The 21,430-nt window shown below is 40.5% G+C and overlaps 1 protein-coding gene across 3 annotated transcripts in view; it reads right to left on the bottom strand.

Annotated features, from left to right (window-relative positions):
• The window catches only part of NEK1 (NIMA related kinase 1), a 215,009-nt gene extending 201,973 nt beyond the window's left edge, over positions 1-13,036 (bottom strand). For all 3 annotated transcript variants that reach the window (XM_032634868.1, XM_032634869.1, XM_032634870.1), the window contains exon 1: positions 12,580-13,036. The gene's annotated coding sequence lies outside the window, so the exon portion shown is untranslated. The remainder of the gene's footprint in view (positions 1-12,579) is intronic.
• Positions 13,037-21,430: the final 8,394 nt, after the last annotated feature.

The following is a 21,430-nucleotide window of genomic DNA, read 5'->3' as shown; positions in this document are numbered from 1 at the left end:
CCCACCCACCAGTGGCAGCCACCACAGGAGGCAGGACCTGACAATCAACCAGGCCACAGGGCAGCCCCACCAAAAAAGAAGGGCCCACATAAGGGACACTCCTAGAGCACATAGCTCTTGTGACCAAAGAGGAGTGTGCCACTGGGCCCCATAGGACAACTCCTACACAAAGCCACTTGTCCAAGATTGGGAAACACAACCGACCTAATTCATAGAAATAAAGATAGATAATTAATTCAGTAAAATGAGGAGACAGAGGAATACATACCATAGGAAGAAACAAGACAAAACCCCAGAAGGACTAAGCAAAATGGAGATAAGCAATCTACCCAATAAAGAGTTCAAGGTCATGATCATACAGATGCTCAATAAATTCAGGAGAAAAATGGATGAACACTCTTAGAAGTGTGACAAGGAGTTAAAAAACATAAGGAAAAAACCCAACGAATATGAAGAATACAATCACTGAAATAAAAAATACACTAAAAGGAATAAACAGTAGAGTAGATGATACAGAGGAACAGAGCAACAAACTGGAAGACAGAGGAGTTGAAATCACCCAGCTGAAGAGAAAAAAGAAAAAATAATTTTTAAAAATGAAGATAGTTTAAGAAACCACTAAGACAACATCCAATGTGTAACGTTAGCATTATAAGGGGTCCCAGGAGGAGAAGAGACAGAGAAAGGGGAAGAGAACTTATTTGAAGAAATAATAGCTGAACATTTCCCTAACCTGGGAAAGAAAACATATCCAGGTCCAAGAAGTACAGAGAGTCCCCAACAAGATAAAACCAAAGAGGTCCACAGCAAGAAACATTAAAATGAAAATGGCAAAAATTAAAGATTAAGACAGAACCTTAAAAACAGCAAAAGAAGGCTTCCCTGGTGGAGCAGTGGTTAACAGTCTGCCCACCAATGCAGGGGACATGGGTTCGAGCCCTGGTCCGGGAGGATCCCACATGCCACAGAGTGACTAGGCCTGTGTGCCACAACTACCGAGCCTGCGCTCTAGAGCCCGTGAGCCACAACTACTGAAGCTCGTGCACCTGGAGTCCATGCTCCATGACAGGAGAAACCATCGCAAATAGAGGTCCACGCACTGCAAAGAAGAGTGGCCCCCACTCGCCACAACTAGAAAAAACCCGTGCACAGCAATGAAGACCCAACACAGCCAAAAATAAATAAAATTTTTTTTAAAAAGCAGCAAAAGAAAAGCAACTAGTTATGGGACTTCCATGGTTGTCCAGTGGTTAAGACTTCGCCTTCCAACGCAGAGGGTGCAGGTTCAATCCCTGGTCGGGGAGTTAAGATCCCACATGCCTTGCGGCCAAATAAACCAAAACATACAACAGAAGCAATGTCGTAACAAATTCAATAAAGACTTTAAAAAATGGTCCATGTTAAAAAAATCTTAAAAAAAAAAAAAAGAAAGGCAACTAGTTATGTACAAGAGAACTTCCAAAAGATCATCAGCTGATCTTTGCAGGCCAGAAGGGAGTAGCATAATACATTCAAAATGATGAAAGGGAAAAGCCTATAACCCAAAATACTCTACCTGGCAAGGCTATCATTCAGATCTGAAGGAGAGATAAAAAGTTCTACAGAAAAGCAAAAGTGAAAAGAGTTCAGCACCACTAAACTGGCTTTACAAGAAATGTACAAAGACTTCTCTAAGTGGAAAAGAAAAGACCATAACTAGAAATATGAAAATTACAAAAGGAAAAATCTTATTGGTAAAGGCAAACATACTGTAAATGTAGTAGATGAACCACTTATAAAGCTAGCAGGAAGGTTAAAAAAGAAAAGTTGTAAAATCATCTATATCCACAATAAGTAGTTAAGGGATACATAAACAAAAAGATTCAAAAAAATTAAGACAAAAACATTCAATTTGGGGGGTAGGGAGAAAAAACACAAAATTGTTAGAATGCATTAGGATTTAAGAGATCATCAACTTAAAATAATCATAGTACATACACACACACACATATATGTGTGTGTGTGTGTATATATATATAGAGAGAGAGAGAGAGAGAGAGAGAGAGAGACAAGAGGGAAGGAGGGAGGGAGAGAGGGGGAGGGGGAGGGGAGGGGAGGGGAGGGGAGGGGAGGGGGAGGGGAGGGGAGGGGAGGGGGAGGGGAGGGGAGAGGGAGGGGGAGAGGGAGAGGGAGAGGGAGAGACAGTGGGGAGAGAGAGTTAGGGAGGGAAGGGGGTTGTTATATATGAACTTCATGGTAACCACAAACCAAACATAAAATAGATAGATATACAAAAAAGAGAAAGGCATCCAAACATAACACTAAAGATAGCCATCAAGGGAATTCCCTTGCAGTCCAGTGGTCAGGACTCGGCACCTTCACTGCCATGGGCCCAGGTTCGATCCCTGGTCAGGGAAGTAAGATTGCACAAGGCACATTGTGGAGCCAAAAAAAAAAAAAGAGATAGCCATCAAATCACAAGGGAAGAGAGCAAATGAAAAAAAATAAAGAACTTAAAAAAGAATGAGAAAACAATTAACAAAAGAGCAATAAGTACACACCTATCAATAATTACTGTAAATGTAAATGGACTAAATGCTCCGATCAAAAGACACAGCATGTATGCTGCCTTACAAGAGACTCACTTCAGAGTTAAGACACACAGAGACTGAAAGTGAAAGGGTGAAAAAAGGTATTCTATGCAAAGGGAAACGGAAAGAAAGCTGGGGTAGCAATACTTATAGCAGACAACAGACTCTAAAACAAAGACTGTAACAAGAGACAAAGAATAACAATAGACAACGATAAAGGGATCAATCTAACAAGAAGATATAACAATTGTCAATATATATGCACCCAACACAGGAGCACCTAAATACCTAAAGCAAATACTAACAAACATAAAGGAAGAAACTGACAGAAACACAATAACAGTAGGCAAATTTAACACCCCACTTACATCAATGGACAGATTACCCAGACAGAAAATCAATAAGGAAACAATGGCCTTAAATGACACATTAGATCACATGGACTTAAGAGATATATATAGAACGTTCTATGCAAAAGCAGAACACACATTCTTCAAGCACACATGGAACATTCTCCAAGATACATCATATGCTAGGCCACAAAACAAGTCTCAATAAATTTAAGAAGAGTGAAATCATATCAAGCATCTTTTCTGATCACAACAGAGATTAGAAATCAATTACAAGAAAAAAACTGCAAAAAATAAAACATGCAGATATGTTACTAAACGACAAATACATCACTAAAGAAATTGAACATGAAATCAAAAAATACCTGGAGACAAATGAAAACAAAAACACAATGATCCAAAATCCATGAGACACAGCAAAAGCAGTTCTAAGAGGGAAGTTTATAGCAATACAAGACTATCTCAGGAAGCAAGAAATCTCAAATAAACCATCTAACCTTACACCAAAAGGAACTACGAAAAGAACAAAACCCAAAGTTAGTAAAAGGAAAAAACAGAGTTCACAGCAGAAATAAATGAAATAGAGACTAAAAAAAATGGAAAAGATAAATGAAACTAAGAGTTGGATCTTTGAAAAAATAAAATTGCTAAACCTCTAGCCAGACTTATGAATAGAGAGAAGAATATATAAAATCTGAAATGAAAGAGAAGTTACAATGATACCACAGAAATACAAAAGATCATAAGTGATTACTATACATAATTTTATACCAATAAAATAGACAACCTAAAAGAAATGGATAAATTTCTAGAAACATACAACCTCCCAAGACTGAAACAGGAAGGAAAAACAGTATGAAAAGACTGCTCACCAATAATTAAATTGAATCACTAATCAAAAAACTCCCAACAAACAGAAGTCCACAACCAGGCAGCTTCAAAGGTGAATTCTACAAAACACTTAAGAAAGAGTTAACACCTATCCTTCTCAAGCTAGTCAAAGAAAACTGAAGAGGAAGGAACACTTATGAACTCATTCTACAAGGCCAACATCACCTGATAGCAAAACCAGACAAAGATACCACAAAAAAAGGAAAATATCACTTTAAGAGACAATATCACTGATGAACACAGATGCAAAAATCCTCAACAAAATATAAGCAAACCAAATTCAACAATACATTAAAAGAATCATATACCATGATCAGGTGGGATTTAACTCAGGGATTTAAGGCTGGTGAGATATCTGCCAATCAACCAATGTGATACACCATATGAAAAAAACCTGAAGAATAGGGCTTCCCTGGTGGCGCAGTGGTTGAGAGTCCGCCTGCCAATGCGGAGGACTCGGGTTCGTGCCCCGGCCCGGGAAGATCCCACATGCTGCGGAGCGGCTGGGCCCGTGAGCCATGGCCGCTGAGCCTGAGCGTACGGAGCCTGTGCTCTGCAAGGGGTGAGGCCACAGCAGTGAGAGGCTCGCGTACCGCAAAAAAAAAAAAAAAAAAAAAAAAAAACCTGAAGAATAAAAACCATAGGATCATCGCAGTAGATGAAGAAAAAGCTTTTGACAGGATTCAACATCCATCTATAAAAACTCTCAGCAAAATGGGTATAGAGGGAACATACCTCAACATAATAGAAGTCATATATGAACCTACAGCCAACAGCATACTCAACGGTGAAAAGCTGAAAGGATTTTCTTTATGATCAGGAACAAGACAAGGATGCCAAATATTGCCATTTTTATTCGACATAGTATTGGAAGTCAAATCAAAGCAACTGGTAGCTTTGCTAGCCAAAGCAATCATACAAGAAGAAGAAATAAAAGGAATCCAAGTTGGAAAGGAAGAAGTAAAACTATCACTGTTTGCATATGACATGATATTAGAAATACCTGATATATAGAAAATCCTACAGATACCACCAAAGAGCTATTAAAACTAATAAATGAATTGAGTAAAGGTGCAGGATACAAAATTAATATACGGAAATCTGTTGCATTTCTATACACCAACAATGAACTATCAGAGAAATTAAGAAAAAAATCTCATTTACAACTGTGGCAAAAAGAATAAAATACCTAGGAATAAATATGACTAAGGAGGTATCAATAAAAGACCTGTATTTAGAAAACTATGACAATGATGAAAGAAACTGAAGATGACACAAACAAATGGAAAGATATACTGTGCGCATGGATTGGAAGACTCAATATTGTAAAAATGACCATCCTCCCCAAGGGAATCTACAGATTCAATACAATCCCTATGAAAATACCAATGGCATTTTTCAAAGAACTAGAACAAATAATTCTAAAATTTGTATGGAAATATAAAAGGTCCAAAATAGCCAAAACAATCTTGAAAAAGAAGAACAAAGTTGGAGGTATCACACTCCCTGATTTCAAACTATACTACAAAGCCACAGTAATCAAAACAGTACGTTACTGGCACAAAAACGGACACACAGGTCAACTGAAGAGACTAGAGAGCCCAGAAATACATCCACACTAATATGGGCAAATTAATCTAAGACAAAGGAGGCAAGAATATACAACGGGGAAAAGTCAGCCTCTTCAATAAAGGTTGTTGGGAAAACTCGACAGCCACATGCAAAAGAATCAAACTGGACTACTTTCTCATACCATATACAAAAATAAACTCAAAATGAATTAAAGACTTAAATGTAAGACCTCAAACCATAAAACTCCTAGAAGAAAACATATGCAGTATACTCTTTGAAATCTTAGCACTATTTTTTTAGATACCTCTCCTCAGGCAAGGAAAATGGCAGCAAAAAAAAAAACATTTGGAACTACATCAAACTAAAAAACTTGCATAGCAAAGGAAACTATCCACAAAACAATAAGGCAGTCTACTGAACGGGAGAAGGTATTTGCAAACATTATACTTTATAAGGAGTTAATATCCAAAATATACAGAGAACTCATACAACTCAACATCAAAAAAAAAAACATTAAAAAGTGGGTTGACTCTTAATAGACATTTTTCCAAAGAAAACCTACAGATGGCCAACACACACGTGAAAAGATACCCAACTTCACTAATCATCAGGGAAATGCAAATCAAAACCACAGTGAGATATCACGTCACTCCTGTCAGAATGGCTATTATCAAAAAGACAACCAAAAAAGGGTGTTGGAGAGGATGTAGTGAAAAGGGAATCTTCATGCACTCTCAGTGGAAATGTAAGTTGCTGCAGATACTCTGGAAAACAGTATGAAAGTTCCTCAAATAATTAAAAATAGAATTACCACATAATCCAGCAATGTCACTTCCGGGCATTTGTCTGAAGAAAACAAAAACACTAATTCAAAAAGATATGTGCACCCCAATGCAGCATTATTTAAAACAGCCAAGACATGGAAGCACCCGAATTGTCCATCAATAGATGAATGGATAAAGAAGACTTGGTATATATATATATACAATGGACTATTAGTCATAAAAAAGAATGAGGTGATTCCTTGGTGGTCCAGTGGTTAGGGCTTAGCGCTTTCACTGCCGGGGCCCGGGTTCAATCTCTGGTTGGGGAAGATTTTGCAAGCCGCGTGGCATAGCCAAAAAAAAGAGAGAGAAAATGAAATCTGCTATTTGCAATAACATGGACATTACGTTAAGTGAATAAAGTCAGATAGAGAAGGACAAATACTGTATGATTTCACCTATACATGAAATATATAAAAGAAAACAAATGAAGAAATGTAACAAAAGAGAAACAGATTCATAGATACAGGGAACAAACTGGTGGTTGCTAGAGGGGTGGCGGTGGGGGATGAGTGAAATAGGTTAGGGAGACTAAGAGGTACAAACTTCCAGTTACAAAACAAATAAGTCATGAAGATGTAATGTACAACATAGGGAATACAGTCAATAGCTCTGCAATAACTTTATATGGTGACAGATTGTAACTAGACTTACGGTGGCCACTTTGTAATGTATAAAAAAATTGAATCTTTATATTGCACACCTGAAACTAATATAATATTGTAAGTCAACTATACTTCGATAAAAAATAAAGTATAAATAAATAATTTGAAAAATAGTGATTCATATAACTTGCTCTTTTCTATCTCCATTCCATAGCAAGCAGGCTTTCTGTGTATGATTCCCTTCTAGGAGAAAATGAGCTTGTCATGAAGGCTATATTACCATTTCTATGACAGTTTACCATATCTCTCATTGTAAGTGAACAAATTCATGTTCTTATTTCACCCATTAATACTAAATTTCATTTTATTTTGCCTCTAATATATTGATCCAGTCTCCTTAAATGACAAAATTCGTATCCTGGGCTTCTAAGACTCAAAGGCCACAACTTTGCCTGTGGTAAATCAATGGAATAATCATGCTTAATAGAAATTTGTGGGAAAGAGCCTTCTTCTACCTCAGGAAACTTTTCTACTTCAAACTTTCTGTAAGAAATGACATGTTCTTTAGCAGCTGTAAGAGAAACAAGAAATTAACTATTATGACAGCACTACAGCATCGCTAGTGAGTTAAAGAAGAAAAGTCACTCCAAACATATTTTCAAGCCCAAGTTTGGTCAACCGGCATAATATAATAGCTCTCTGAGCACCAGCCAGAATTTAATGATTTCTCCAGGACATGATATCACATTACTATGCTGTTTAGAAAAAATATAAACTTATCTTAGAAAACTAAATTTCATAAATCAAATTACATTAAATAGGGCTTCCCTGGTGGCGCAGTGGTTGAGAGCCCTCCTGCTGATGCAGGGGACACGGGTTCGTGCCCCGGTCTGGGGGGATCCCACATGCCGCGGAGCGGCTGGGCCCGTGAGCGATGGCCGCTGAGCCTGCGCGTCCGGAGCCTGTGCTCCGCAATGGGTGAGGCCGCAGCAGTGAGAGGCCCGCGTACCGCAAAAAAAAAAAAAAAAAAAAAAAAAAATTACATTAAATAGTAAGCGTACAATGAGTCTACTTCACAACCATCATTACTCTGTGACTTTTGCCAAGGAAAAAACCACAATTAGTCCATTTGGCCCTCCCCCAAAATGGAGTTGCCAATTCCTTTCGAGGGACCGCACTAACAAGATGGAGGCCCCGAGGGTCCTAGCACTGCAGTCCGCTGCCCACCACAGGGCTACAGTGTGTTGTGGCACGTCAGGAAAGTGGAGGAGATCTACTGTCCCGGAAATGAAGAAAGACGGCTCTCACTGCCACCAAATAACGTCCAGTGCAGACAGCTTTCTGGACGATGAAAGGCATGGTAGGTGAGTTGTAGAGCAACCAACAGCCCCTCCTATTCTGCAGAGTCTACACTTGACTAGTATCGGACGCCAGACGAAGTGAAGGGGAAAACACGGCAAGATAGGTAATTTCAGCGTCTTAAAGCATATGTAACTGGGGTACTTACTTCCTAGTCAGGAGACTTCTCAGCTGAATAACAACTCTAGAAGATTTTTAAACCAAAGGAAATAAAAGGTAACAACAAAATGTACTACAGGCTTACACATCCAAAATAGTCGTAACATGTAACTGAAGAAGCACACGGATCCTGTTCTAATTTCATTACTGTAATAAACCCAAATTATAAACAAATAATTGTCCTTTCTATGCTTCAGCTTCCAAAGTCAGAGGGAAATCGCATACCAACTTCACAGTATCTTAAGGTCTCTAACAATGACATCAATTTAATCCCTGTAATACATATGTGATACTGAAGATATTCAAAGTATAAAATTAGAGATTTTTTTTGATATTTAAGATTTCCAAGAGTCTTGTGATATAACAAACAAAGCAATGGATTCAGAAGAGAAAAGTTACGTGACCAAAAGCAAACCACCCGACTTCCCTGGGTCTTAGTTTCTTCATCTGAAAACACTAAAGATTTAAATATAATACTATCTTAAGGGCCCTACGAATTCTAAGTCTGTGACTCAAGGAGAAAAAAATGTTAAAGTAGGTCAGAAAGTAGAAAACTTCAACAATTTAAAATTGCACTATTAGCCACAAAGAGTAGGAATGGCAGAGAGATGGCCAAAGCCTTTCGTTCAGAAAAATCAAAAGATGCCCCAGGGCTTCCCTGGTGGCGCAGTGGTTGAGAGTCCGCCTGCCGATGCAGGGGACGTGGGTTCGTGCCCCGGTCCGGGAAGATCCCACATGCCGCGAAGCAGCTGGGCCCGTGAGCCATGGCCGCTGAGCCTGAGCGTCCGGAGCCTGTGCTCCGCAACGGGAGAGGCCACAACAGTGAGAGGCCTGCGTACCGCAAAAAAAATAAATAAATAAAATAAACTCCTTGTTTGGGCTTCCCTGGTGGTGCAGTGGTTGAGAGCCCGCCTGCCGATGCAGGGGACACGGGTTCGTGCCCCGGTCTGGGAGGATCCCGCATGCCGCGGAGCGGCTGGGCCCGTGAGCCATAGCCGCTGAGCCTGCGTGTCCGGAGCCTGTGCTCCGCAACGGGAGAGGCCACAGCAGTGAGAGGCCCGCGTACCGCAAAAAAAAAAAAAAAAAGATGCCCCAAATCTTTAGCCTAAATCTTTAAAAAGTCAAAAAATAAACTGCAACTTACAATTTAAGGTACCAGACTGAACATACATATTTACCTCTGCTTCTTCCCTAAACCCAGCTAACACAGCTTGAAAGGATCAGAAAGGCAGAAGAGGAGAGACAGCAATGGCAATAAAATTCTGGAAGCTGACAAACACAAGAGCAAGCAGCAACTGACACAGGAAACTAGAGAAAGCTGTGTCCTCAGCCACGAGTGGGGAGGAAGTCACTTCCACTACAGACTAGCTCAATAACTGGTGGAGACTTTGTAAGAAGCTGTCAGACACACAGCTCCTCCATCCCCTCTCCCAGTCAGGCGACCACCCCTCCCATCTTGGCAGCAGGCGAGAGATGTCTCCAGATTAGGAACACCCATCACAGCTGAGAATGGAAATACCGTCTGGGAGACTGAATGAAAGCTGACATAATGAACGGTGAGACTGTTCCGGACCATGATGGTGCGCTTGCACCAGACCACCCTGCCTCCAAAAACATTCACGAACCCTGAGTAAAATATATAAAAGAACAGAAAGAAATTCACTGAGAGGTGGGAATATCCTAGTGAGTCCCACATTACCCCAGCCTTTTCCCTGAAGACATTTTCCAAACTGTGGCACAGCAGAATGGAGCTTGAGTAGAAAGCAGCAGTCTTATGGGCTGAGGACAGAGAGATCAGAGTTGAGGGCTGCCAAAATCCTGGGGAGGAGGAGAAGGAACAAAGGCCAAAAATGTGCACGTAAATTCCTCTCCTGTCAGTCAGCCCACTCCTAAATTGTGCAGATACAGGGCAAGACTAAATCAGACTAGTCCTAACGACAGAAACAGACTCACGAACGACTCAAATACAGAGCTATCAGCAGGGGACTTCAAATAACCTTGATTAATAAGTTCAAGAAAATAAGAGGAAACGATGGACAAAAGTGATTTTTTAAAAGATGGAGAACTTCAACAAAGAACTGAAATTTATTTTTAAAAACTAAATGAACTTCTAGAACTAAAATATAAAATATCTGGAGTTAAGAACTCATTGCATGGGTTTTACAGCCGGCAGCATACAGCAGGATTAGTAATCTGGAAAATAAACCAGCAGAATATATTCAACAAAAGAACAGAGAGAAAAAATGAAGAAAAAACAAAAAGACATGCCCAGAAGGAAGGAAGGAAGAAAAGGAAAGGAAGTTTCCATATTCGAAAGATTTTAATTCTTAATCTCTAAATTTAATGCTTCCCTAGTAAAAACACAAACTCTGGGGGTGAGGGTGATCAGACGAGCTGATTTTTAAAGTTAATGTGAAAAAAAGAAGAAAGAATAGCCAGAGATACTGAAAAAAAAAAAAAGCAATGAAGGAAGAGTTGTTCTACTTGATATCAAGACACATTATAAAGCAGTAATAATTATGAACTAGACAGGTAAATCATAGAAAGTCCAGAAATATACAAAAAAATTTTTTTAATTTGGTAGATGACCATCATGACATTTTAAATCAGTAAGGAAAAGATGGATTTTGAAATAAATAGTTTTTAGACAACTAGGTAGCCATATGAAAAAAAATTAATCCATTTTCTTTGCTTTACACCAACACAAATTTCAGACGGTAAAATACATAAATGTCCATCGAATTTTTCTATACGGCATCACTCTTTTCAAGTATGTCAACTACGCTCCAGAAAAAATATCTTAGCCTCTAGTCAAGTTAGACATCTTTCCTCACTTTTTACTAAGAACACCTTTAAGCCATAAATAAATGTTTGACATAAAATTTTGTGCACCGAATGAGAAAAATGTCAGAGTATATGAATGAAAAGCTGTATTCCCACCAATCTGGAACATTAAGCCTCTGCAGCTGCTTCAGCTATTTGATGCACAAGCAAGTTGTCCTGAAGGAAAACACTGGTAAAGAAGTGTCAACAGATTTCAGGAAGCCCTGAGAGTACTGTCTGCAACCAGGATCTACACATATAATTCTCCCCAAATAATGAATACCATTTTGGGTTATGGGAGAGGCTCGGTTTAACTCCTCAATGAGGAAAGGCCCTGTCTTACTTCGCATAATTCAAAAAAGGAGAAAGCAAAAGCGGGATTCCTAATACAGAGTTTTTCCAAAATATTTGTTGTTCTTCTCTGCAAGTCTATTCCTCTCTGTAAGACTCTTCAGACAACAATTAACAGCTTCCCTAGTGAAAGTACCAACATGTAAATAAAGAGTTTACATTCATGAAATGGATATATTCAAGTCCAGGGGATTAGACAGAGGAAAATATACCTGGAGTACAACGTCAATGCATTATTAAAATAACCTCAAAAGAACTCCTGTGGCCAAGTTCCATAACCTTTACTAAACTCCCAGTGGTGACTCTTAACGTGCAAAAACCTGTTTTCCCACAAAACAGGCTCCTTACCTCTCACCAAAAACAAGCGGGCAACGTTAAAACAGATCTGCAGATGCTCTAATTTCAGACAAATCTAAATCAGAAACAAAGAACTACTTCTCTCCATATCTGGCTTCCCTCCATCATCTCTGCAATACTGCTGCATCATACGAAAAGGCCATTATTAGCATATACTGGATATTACTTTTAATCCTTCATAATTATTTCTGATGTAACTTACCCTGGCAATACAAAAATTTCTGCTTCTTGGGGGGCGGATCTTACATTAGAGAACAAAAATCAGGCCCGCATAAAAAAAAAGAGTTGTGATGAACTCTACAAGTCCTAGAACTTTCAATGCCTTGAATGAACAAATTGTTGAATCAAACTATGGAAAGTGAAATATAAGATTATGGGCCAGCCAGTTAACTGCTACTCATTTTCTAGTTAAAAGGTATACGTAAATATCGCAGACAAGATATAAGCAACGTAAATGACTTCTTACTCATACCAACGCTTCTATTCTTATTTTAATTACATGATCACTATCGCTTTTTAAATAATGTCCAAAGGGTACTGAGTAACACACACGGTTCCTTGGAGAACTCCCATCTTGACGAGGTGCGGCTACTGGTGCTATTTTCCGCGCACTTCAGGGAGGACCCCGCAGCCTCTACCTCGGAAGTCGAGGCAAGCTCTCCCGTTTCCCGAGCGACCCCACCATCGCGCACGTCACGCCGCCCCGAGCGCAGCTCACCTCAGGACCCAGGCCGTGGGCGGGCACCGTCCGGGGGTCGCCGCCTTCCCGCGGGGCTCAGCGAGCCCGAGGCACCCCCCCGCGGTCCAGAAAGGGCATTGGGCCGCAGCCCGCGCCACCCCGGCCAACGCCCCGGGACACGAGTCTGCGCCGCCGGACGAAACAAACCGGTTTCCGAGCCCCCTGCAACGGCTGCAGTGGCGTGGGGTGTTCCCCGGGCGCCGCCCCCCAACTTCTCAGAGGCGGCTGCCGGCGGCCTCGCGGGCCGGGCGCATTGGGGCTGGGTGCTCCCTGCCGGTTCGTCCCCCAGCCTCGCCACGCGGGCGCTGGCTACCCGGCAACGCGGAGATGCGCTCCGGGTGCAGGCTCAGGACTCCACAAGCGGCGCCCCAAATCCCGGAGCCAGGGCAGAGGGTGTGGCGTCCGTGGCGCGGGCGTGTGACGTCAGCGCGCCGAAGCCGGCGCGGAGCGGGGGTGGCCGGGAAGGGCAGGCGGGGACGGGGGCGGGCTCTCTAGGTGCGAGGGGAGAAGAGAGGAGGAAAGGGAGACCAGAGCGTCCCTCACTCACAGGAGCGAGGTTCGGCGGCCGACAGAACCCGCTGAAACTGGTGTGGAGTAAAGCCTGTGATAAATTCGTCCCGCACATACCGTAAAAGGGATTTTTTTTTTTAAACTTGAGGGCCATTTCTTAGGGATGCCATATTTTTAAACTAAATTTGCTTTAAAAAGCAAGACAAGTGAAATAAGTCAAATACTGTATGATATCACTTACATGTGGAATCTAAAAAGTAATATAAACTAGTGAATGTAACAAAAAGTCAGCTATAATCCAACAAATATTTTTTTCTTCCTTTATATAAATTTATTATTTTCGGCTGCGTTGGGTCTTCATTGCTGCACGCAGGCTTTCTCAAATTGTGGCGAGCAGGAGGTACTCTTCATTGCAGTGCGTGGGGCTTCTCATTGTGTTGACCCCTCTCGTTGTGGTGCGTGGGCCTCCGTAGTTGTGACACAAGGGCTCGGCAGTTGTGACACACGGGCTCAGTAGTTGTGGCTTGCAGGCTCTAGAGCACAGGCTCAGTAGTTGTGGCTCGCGGGCTCTACAGCATAGGCTCAGTAGTTGTGGCGCACGGGCTTAGTTGCTCTGCAGCATGTGGGATCTTCCCGGACTAGGGCTCGAACCTGTGTCCCCTGCATTGGCAAGTGGATCCTCAACCACTGCCCACCAGGGAAGCCCTCTAATAAATACTTTAAAAAACAAAACAAAACGAAAAACAGCAAAAAGGAAACAGACTCACAGATATAGAAAGCAAACTAGTAGTTACCAGTGGGGAGAGGGAAGGAGGGAGGAGTACGATGGGGTATGGGATTGAGGTACAACTACTATGTATAAAATAAATGATAAAGGATATATTATACAGCACAGGGAAATATAGCCATTATTTTGTAATAACTGTAAATGAAGTATAACCTGTAAAAATATTGAATCACTGTGTTGTACACCTGAAACTTAAGTAATATTGTACATTGACTGCACCTCAATAAATAAACAGAATGTTTTTTAAAAGCAAGCCTATTCCTAGTATATTCTGGATGATTAAAGCAAGAAAGTATTTTTAAGTCTTGAAATTTTTTTTTTAGTATAACTTGGTTTAAAGAGAAAAAAACAAAAACAAAACAAATAAACAAAATGTGGTTCTACACCTTTACATCTAACGGGTGTACGCATTACTCGCTGGTATATTGAAAGGGTTAGTGGTCTGAGTACCTTTCTTCATTGCAGGCTTGCAGGCTGCAGGTAGAGACAGACTTTGTGTAATAAGGAATCAGGTGCGGTGTAGTCCTTCAGCTAAATTGCCTTCCCTAGAGTAAAGCCGAGATACTGGAGAATCCAAACTTGAAGCTGAAGGAGGACAGTGGTCTAGCCACCTTAGTTACTCCCCAGGTTGTAGTACCTGTTTGTATGTCTTGTGTGTAGCACGGCAGAGATACCACAGATTCTGCCAGAGACCTCAGATGTAAATGATTCAGACCTTGGCTTCAAAGAAATCTGCTTCCTTCCCCCTCATGCCCTCCCAAACACACCAGCGCCTAAAACCTCTCGGGTTCTCCTGCCAGTCCGGTTTAGTCCTGCTTTATAAGAAGTACTTTATTGCTAGCGTGAAAATTGAACGTTTTTGGCTTCTTTGCCAGAAGATGGCACTGCAAGTCATCCAACCTGGCAAGCTGGGGCAGTCTGCTTTGGTATATCTCCTCTCTTCAATCTCCAAGCAAAAGACTTGTTTCCCTCATTTCCCGACTCCTAGGCTAACCTTCTGTGACTCCTCCCACCCCCAGTCAGTAGGAATTTTGGTGTCTGAATGCACAAGAACGCCAGTTCTACCCACACCCCTTTGTACAGCAAAGCAACATGAAAACATTGCCAATTGCTAATCTAAGTAAACTCTTTGCTGCTTTCATGAAGAATGATAAGTCAGATCCTTCTTTAGGCTCCTGTCATAAACTGTTGGTGGGAACATAAACTGCTCTAGTCTTTGCAGAAGGCATGCCAGCTATATGCATATCCTTGACAGCAAGTTCACTTCTAAGACAAGAGGGCAAATATATATATATATATATATATATATATATATATATATATATACAAGGTAACCATCATTGTTTATAATCAGAAAAACTAAAAACAATGTAAATGTCTAACAATAAGGAATTGACTGAATACATTCCAATATATCCAAACAATGGAGTATTCTGAAAACATTAAAAAGGGTTATTGGGATCTATTTGTACTGACACAGAAAGATGCCCCTGACATACTGTTGAGTAAATAATGCAGTTTACTCTTAACTGTAACAGAACAAAGGGCCAGTGCCCAAGGCGTAGAAAGCCAAACTCCCACAGCGATAGCAGGAGTTTGCAGCAAAGTAAGGGTTTATTGCAGAGACCCAAGCAAGGGGGTGGGAGACAATCCGCAGATCCACTCCCCCTTGGTCTACGAGTTGTGTGTGTGTGTTTGTTTCTTTGTTTAAAGGGGAAAAACAGAAGCTGGGGTTAATCATTGTCTTGTCACATTTCTTAATCGAAAATCAGGAGTCAGGATGTCTCTGGATTATGATTATCTGGCCAGGTGTTCCATGGCTGGGGGATCTGTGAGCTCATCTTGCCCTGTTAATGATATCTATAATAGCAATTTTAGTACTTTAACAATGTTAACCACAGCAACAATTTTAGTCATCTGATTCTGGTTGATGAGTGTTCAGTGAGCATAGGATTGAGGTCAGAGGGGACAAGAAAAGGAATAAAATTTTGGATGGAGAGATGAATCATAAACTTGGTAAGGGAACTTGGTTTTAGGGGGACTCAGTTTCATAACCTGAGTTAAAAGGATTACCTGGTTATTTCTCTTTCTAGTTTATATACTTTGGTAATATTTTTTTCTTTTTACAAGAGTGTGTTTAGTTTCCTTTGGTTCTTTTTATTTAAGTATTTTATTGGATTTTTCTTTCAAACAAAAGTCTGTTCCTTGCAAAAACCCAATAACACAAACATGCATACGTAAGGTCCGTATGCAGTCTGTTTCCAGAGCTCACCCTGTGCTCACTCCCCCAGGAAACCACTGTTAACAGTTTCACATATATAATCTACATTTTTCTCTAAGCTCATAAAAACATGCATGAGCTTATATTCATATATATTAGTTTTAATCTTTTAAAATGAGATTATAGTATATACATTATTTTGCCACCTGAATTTTTTAAAGAGTAAATAAATCATGAACATTTCTGCAGAGACCAATTAATCAATACTCCATGAGATAAATGTACTGAAACCTATTTCATTAGATCCCACTCAACAGACATAGAGATGGTCTCCACTGGTATTATTATTTCTGAAAGATAGATTCTGAAAAGAGGGTTTGCTGGGTCAAAAAGCATGCTTTTTTTTTTTTTCTTTTTTCACTTGAATAGGTACTCCTGTGCTTTGGTTATATATTTCTGTGTAACAAACCACCCTAAAACTTAGTGGCCTAAAACAACAACGATTTATTAGTTCTCACACCTCTGAGGCCAGGAAGTCAAGCAGGGGTCTGCTGGGTGGTGCTTTTGCTCCCTGTGGGCCCGGCTAGAGTTGCTGATATGTTTTATGGCATCTTTGACCATACAGAAATTTGTCAATTTGTTTGTGGTCAAACTTATCGGTCTTTTTCTTTGTCACTTAGGTTCCTCATCTTGCCAAGCAAATGTTCCTTCACCCCAGAATTATCTAAATAATCTCAATGTTCTTGGATTTTAATTGTCTAATGAATTAAATGCACCTGAAATTTATTTTTATATATAAGTAACATAGGGAGAATAACTTGGTTTTCTTTTGGAGGAAAGCTAGTTATGCCAAAATCATTTGTTAAATGTGATTTCCTTTTCGACTGATTTGAAATGTAAACTTTACCATACACTACATTTCCTGTTTATACCAGTGTCTATTTATGGATTTCTCTTCCATTTACCTATTAATTTCTTACTCAATGTGTCCATTTTAAAAAGAATAAGTTTGTTTTGGGACTTCCCTGGTGGCCCAGTGGCTAAGACTCCACCCTCCCAATGCAGGGGGCCCCAGTTTGATCCCTGGTCAGGGAACTAGATCCCACATGCCACAACTAAGAGTTCACATGCTGCAACTAAAAGATCCCACATGTCGCAACTAAAGATCCTGCACAGGGCAATGAAGATCCCGTGTGCCAGAACTAAGATGCAGTGCAGCTAAATAAATAAATATGTGTGTGTATATATATACATATATATATACATATATATGTATATATATATATTTTTTTTTTTTTTTTAAAGAATAAGTTTGTTTTAGTAATCAAGAAATTCTGTGAACAATGTTACCAAACCAAACTTGGGTCCACTCTCCCTCGCTCAGTAAAGCCAATCTACTGACAGCAGGTTGTGAGGAAGGAAAGTGCACTGTTCATTACAAGGTATCAAGCAAGGAGAATGGGCAGCTCATGCTCCAAACACCCGAATTCCCTGATGACTTTCACGGAAGGGTTTTGAAAGGCTGGGGAAGGGTCACAGAGTGCATAATCAGCTAGTGTACAATTCTCTGATTGGTTGATGATGAGCTGACAGGGTGATATTCCAGGAAACTCAATTACCAGTTTTCTGGCTCCAAGCAGTCTGGGGTCTATGTCAGCATGCAGTTAACTTCTTCCACCTGGTGGGGGCTTCAGTATCTGCAGAACAACTCAAGGATATGGCTCAGGATATTATCTACAGCCCTTGAGGAGGAAATAAATGTCCTTGAATTTGTTTTATGGCTACACTCTTATTATTCCATCTTGCTTGATAATTTTCCTTTGTTTATGTATTTTCTCAATTTTCTGATTATATTTGCTCTTTGGAACCTGGAGAAGGCCTAAGAGGCTAAAGCTTTTCTAAAAACAACAGGCAGGGGACATGGGGGGGAGAGAGGGGTCTGTCCCCAGGGAAGACCCCACAGGACCCTGCTTGGTTTCAACCATATTTCCATTTGAAAAAAAAAAGAAATGCCAACGCTAAAATAATTTTTTTTTCAGGCCTCACTGCATAGCTTGTGAGATCTTAGTTCCCCGACCAGGCACTGAACTGGGCCACAGCAAGTGGACACACCGAGCGAGTCCTATCCTCTGGACTGCCAGGGAATTCCTGAATTAATTTTTAAAATTATGATAATTAAACAGACTTCTATCCTAAATATGGTTATAAAATTATACTTGTGGACCTCTTTTCTGGTAGAAAAAAAGAAAGAAAATTCCTTAAACCTTTATTCATAGCAGTGTATAACATGGCAAGCAGAAAGGGACTATTACTGAAGTGCTCTTCTACTGAGGTTTTTCAGAAATATACCCTGTCATTCATTCACAGTAAATTGAGTGCCATGCTGGGTGATGGGGACAGACATATTCAGGGCTGGGTATTGTGGTTTGTTCTTTCCAGAAAGCAGGCAGCAATGAGACAAACTGGAGGATAACAAATTAGAGCAGGTGGTTGGCAGTCCACTTACACTGAGTGTTTTCCCTCTGTGAAGTTATAAAAAGGCCATGTGTTTGTGTAGCTTTATGTATGTGATCAAACTATCCTGACACACAAGTCATCTTTTGTGATTGGGGAAGAGAAAGACCTAAAACCTTAAATAGGAGGAAACACATGCTCTAAAATCCAGACCTCTTGAAAACATGTAATATTCAAATGCAAGAGGAAAACAACTCAGTGTCTGTGCACTCCATCTTTTTATATTCTAAGAGGAGAGGTTATAGTTTTAAGCCACACTCCTGAAAGCCTACTTTGGCCTTATGCTAGATGTACAGTTTAAACTAACCAGTAGCTGCAGGGAGCTTGGATGGAAACTGCAGCAGCCTGGTGCATTTCTGGATCTTAATCTGGTAGGTCTAGCTTGATATGCAAAGATAAAACATTATCTAGTCAGGTCTTAAATTTCAGGCTTTCTGGGCTGGGTCACCACAAGAGCTCACATGAGAAGGAGGAGCTCTGTTGGAGGGGGAAGATCACAATTTATTTCCAGGAAGGATAAAGCAAAACACTGAGCCCTGATCTGGGTAGAGCCTGACACAGGAGTCTCACCATGAGACTGAACTGGGGACGGGCTTGGATGAATAGCTCAGAGTATATCAAATTCCAGGGAGGACTAGATAGGGGATCTATGGGAGAGAATCATGAAACTGGAAGATTCTCAGTGCTGTCAAAGCCTTCAAAATGTAATCAAGGAGGTTCCAGCCTGTCTGACCAAGACTGACTATCTTGAGGGAATCTTCACATGGTGGAGCCGTTACTGAGATAAACCTTTGCAGGAAACATGAACGTCACCACAAGTAACTGCACTCTGTGGGAACCTGGTTCATTCGCGTTGTGCCCCTGGAGTGGAATCCAAGTGGAAAGATCGGCATGATGGTTGAGGTCTATGGATACTCCTATACCACCAGAGACCTCTTGGCCCCAGGTATTATCAATCAGGGAGAGCTCTCCCAGAGATCTGCATCTCAATGCTAACACGCAGCTCCACTCAATGACCAACAAGCTCCAGTGCTGGATACCCCATGCCAAACAACTAGCAAGACAGGAACACAACGCCACCCATTAGCAGAGAAGCTGCCTAAAATCATAATAAGCTCACAGACACCACAAAACACACCACCAGATGCGGTCCTGCCCACCAAAAAGACAAGATCCAGCCTCATCCACCAGAACACAGGCACTAGTCCCCTCTACCAGGAAGCCTAAACAACCCACTGAACCAACCTTACTCACTGGGGGCAGACACCAAAAACAAAGGGAACTACGAACATGCAGCCTGCAAAAAAGAGACCCCAAACACAGAAAGTTAAGCAAAATGAGAAGACAGAGAAATATGCAGCAGATGAAGGAGCAAAGTAAAAACCCACCAGACCAAACAAATGAAGAGGAAATAGGCAGTCTACCTGAAAAAGAATTCAGAGTAATGACAGCAAAAAGGATCCAAAATGTTGGAAATAGAATGGAGAAAATACAAGAAACATTTAACAAGGACATAGAAGAACTAAAGAGCAAACAAACAAAGATGAACACCACAATAAATGAAATGAAAAATTCTCTAAAAGGAATCAATAGCAGAATAACTGAGGCAGAAGAACCGATAAGTGACCTGGAAGATAAAATAGTGGAAATAACTACCACAGGGCAGAATAAAGAAAAAGAATGAAAAGAATTGAGGACAGTCTCAGAGACCTCTGGGACAATATTAAACGCACCAACATTCGAATGATAGGGGTCCCAGAAGAAGAAGAGAAAAAGAAAGGGACTGAGAAAATATTTAAAGAGATTACAGTTGAAAATTTCCCTAATATGGGAAAGGAAATAGTCAATCAAGTCCAGGAAGCATACAGAGTCCCATACAGGATAAATCCAAGGAGAAACATGCCAAACTATCAAAAATTAAATACAAAGAAAAAATATTAAAAGCAGGAAATAACATACAAGGGAATCCCCATAAGGTTAACAGCTGATCTTTCAGCAGAAACTCTGCAAGCCAGAAGGGACTGGCAGGATATATGTAAAGGGATGAAAGGGAAAAACCTACAACCAAGATTACTCTACCCAGCAAGGACCTCATTCAGATTCAACAGAGAAATTAAAACTTTTACAAACAAGCAAAAGCTAAGAGAATTCAGCACCACCACACTAGCACTACAACAAATGCAAAAAGAACTTCTTTAGGCAGGAGACACGAGAGAAGGAAAATACCTACAATAACAAACCCAAAACAATTAAGAAAATGGTCATAGGAACATACATATCGATAATTACCTTAAACATGAATGGATTAGAGGCTCCAACCAAAAGACACAGGCTTGCTGAATGGATACAAAAACAATACCCATATATATGCTGTCTACAAGAGACCCACTTCAGACCCAGGGACACATACAGACTAAAAGTGAGGGGATGGAATAAGATATTCTATGCAAATGGAAATTGAAAGGAAGCTGGAGTAGCAATTCTCACATCAGACAAAATAGACCTTAAAATAAAGACTATTACAAGAGACAAAGAAGGACACTACATAATGATCAAGGGATCAATCCAAGAAGAAGATATAACAATTGTAAATATTTATGCATCCAACATAGAAGCACCTCAATACATAAGGCAAATGTTAACAGCCATAAAAGAAGAAATCAACAGTAACACAATCACAGTAGGGGATTTTAACACCCCACTTCAACCAATGGACAGATCATCCAAAATGAAAATAAATAAATGACACATTAAAAAAGATGGACTTAATTGATATTTACAGGACATTCCATCCAAAA

The sequence above is a fragment of the Phocoena sinus genome, chromosome 6 (genome assembly GCF_008692025.1).
Source record: "Phocoena sinus isolate mPhoSin1 chromosome 6, mPhoSin1.pri, whole genome shotgun sequence".
In the NCBI taxonomy this organism is placed as follows: Eukaryota; Metazoa; Chordata; class Mammalia; order Artiodactyla; family Phocoenidae; genus Phocoena; species Phocoena sinus.
The sequence above is the reverse complement of the archived record's forward strand: the minus strand, read 5'-3'. Positions and strand labels throughout refer to the sequence as shown.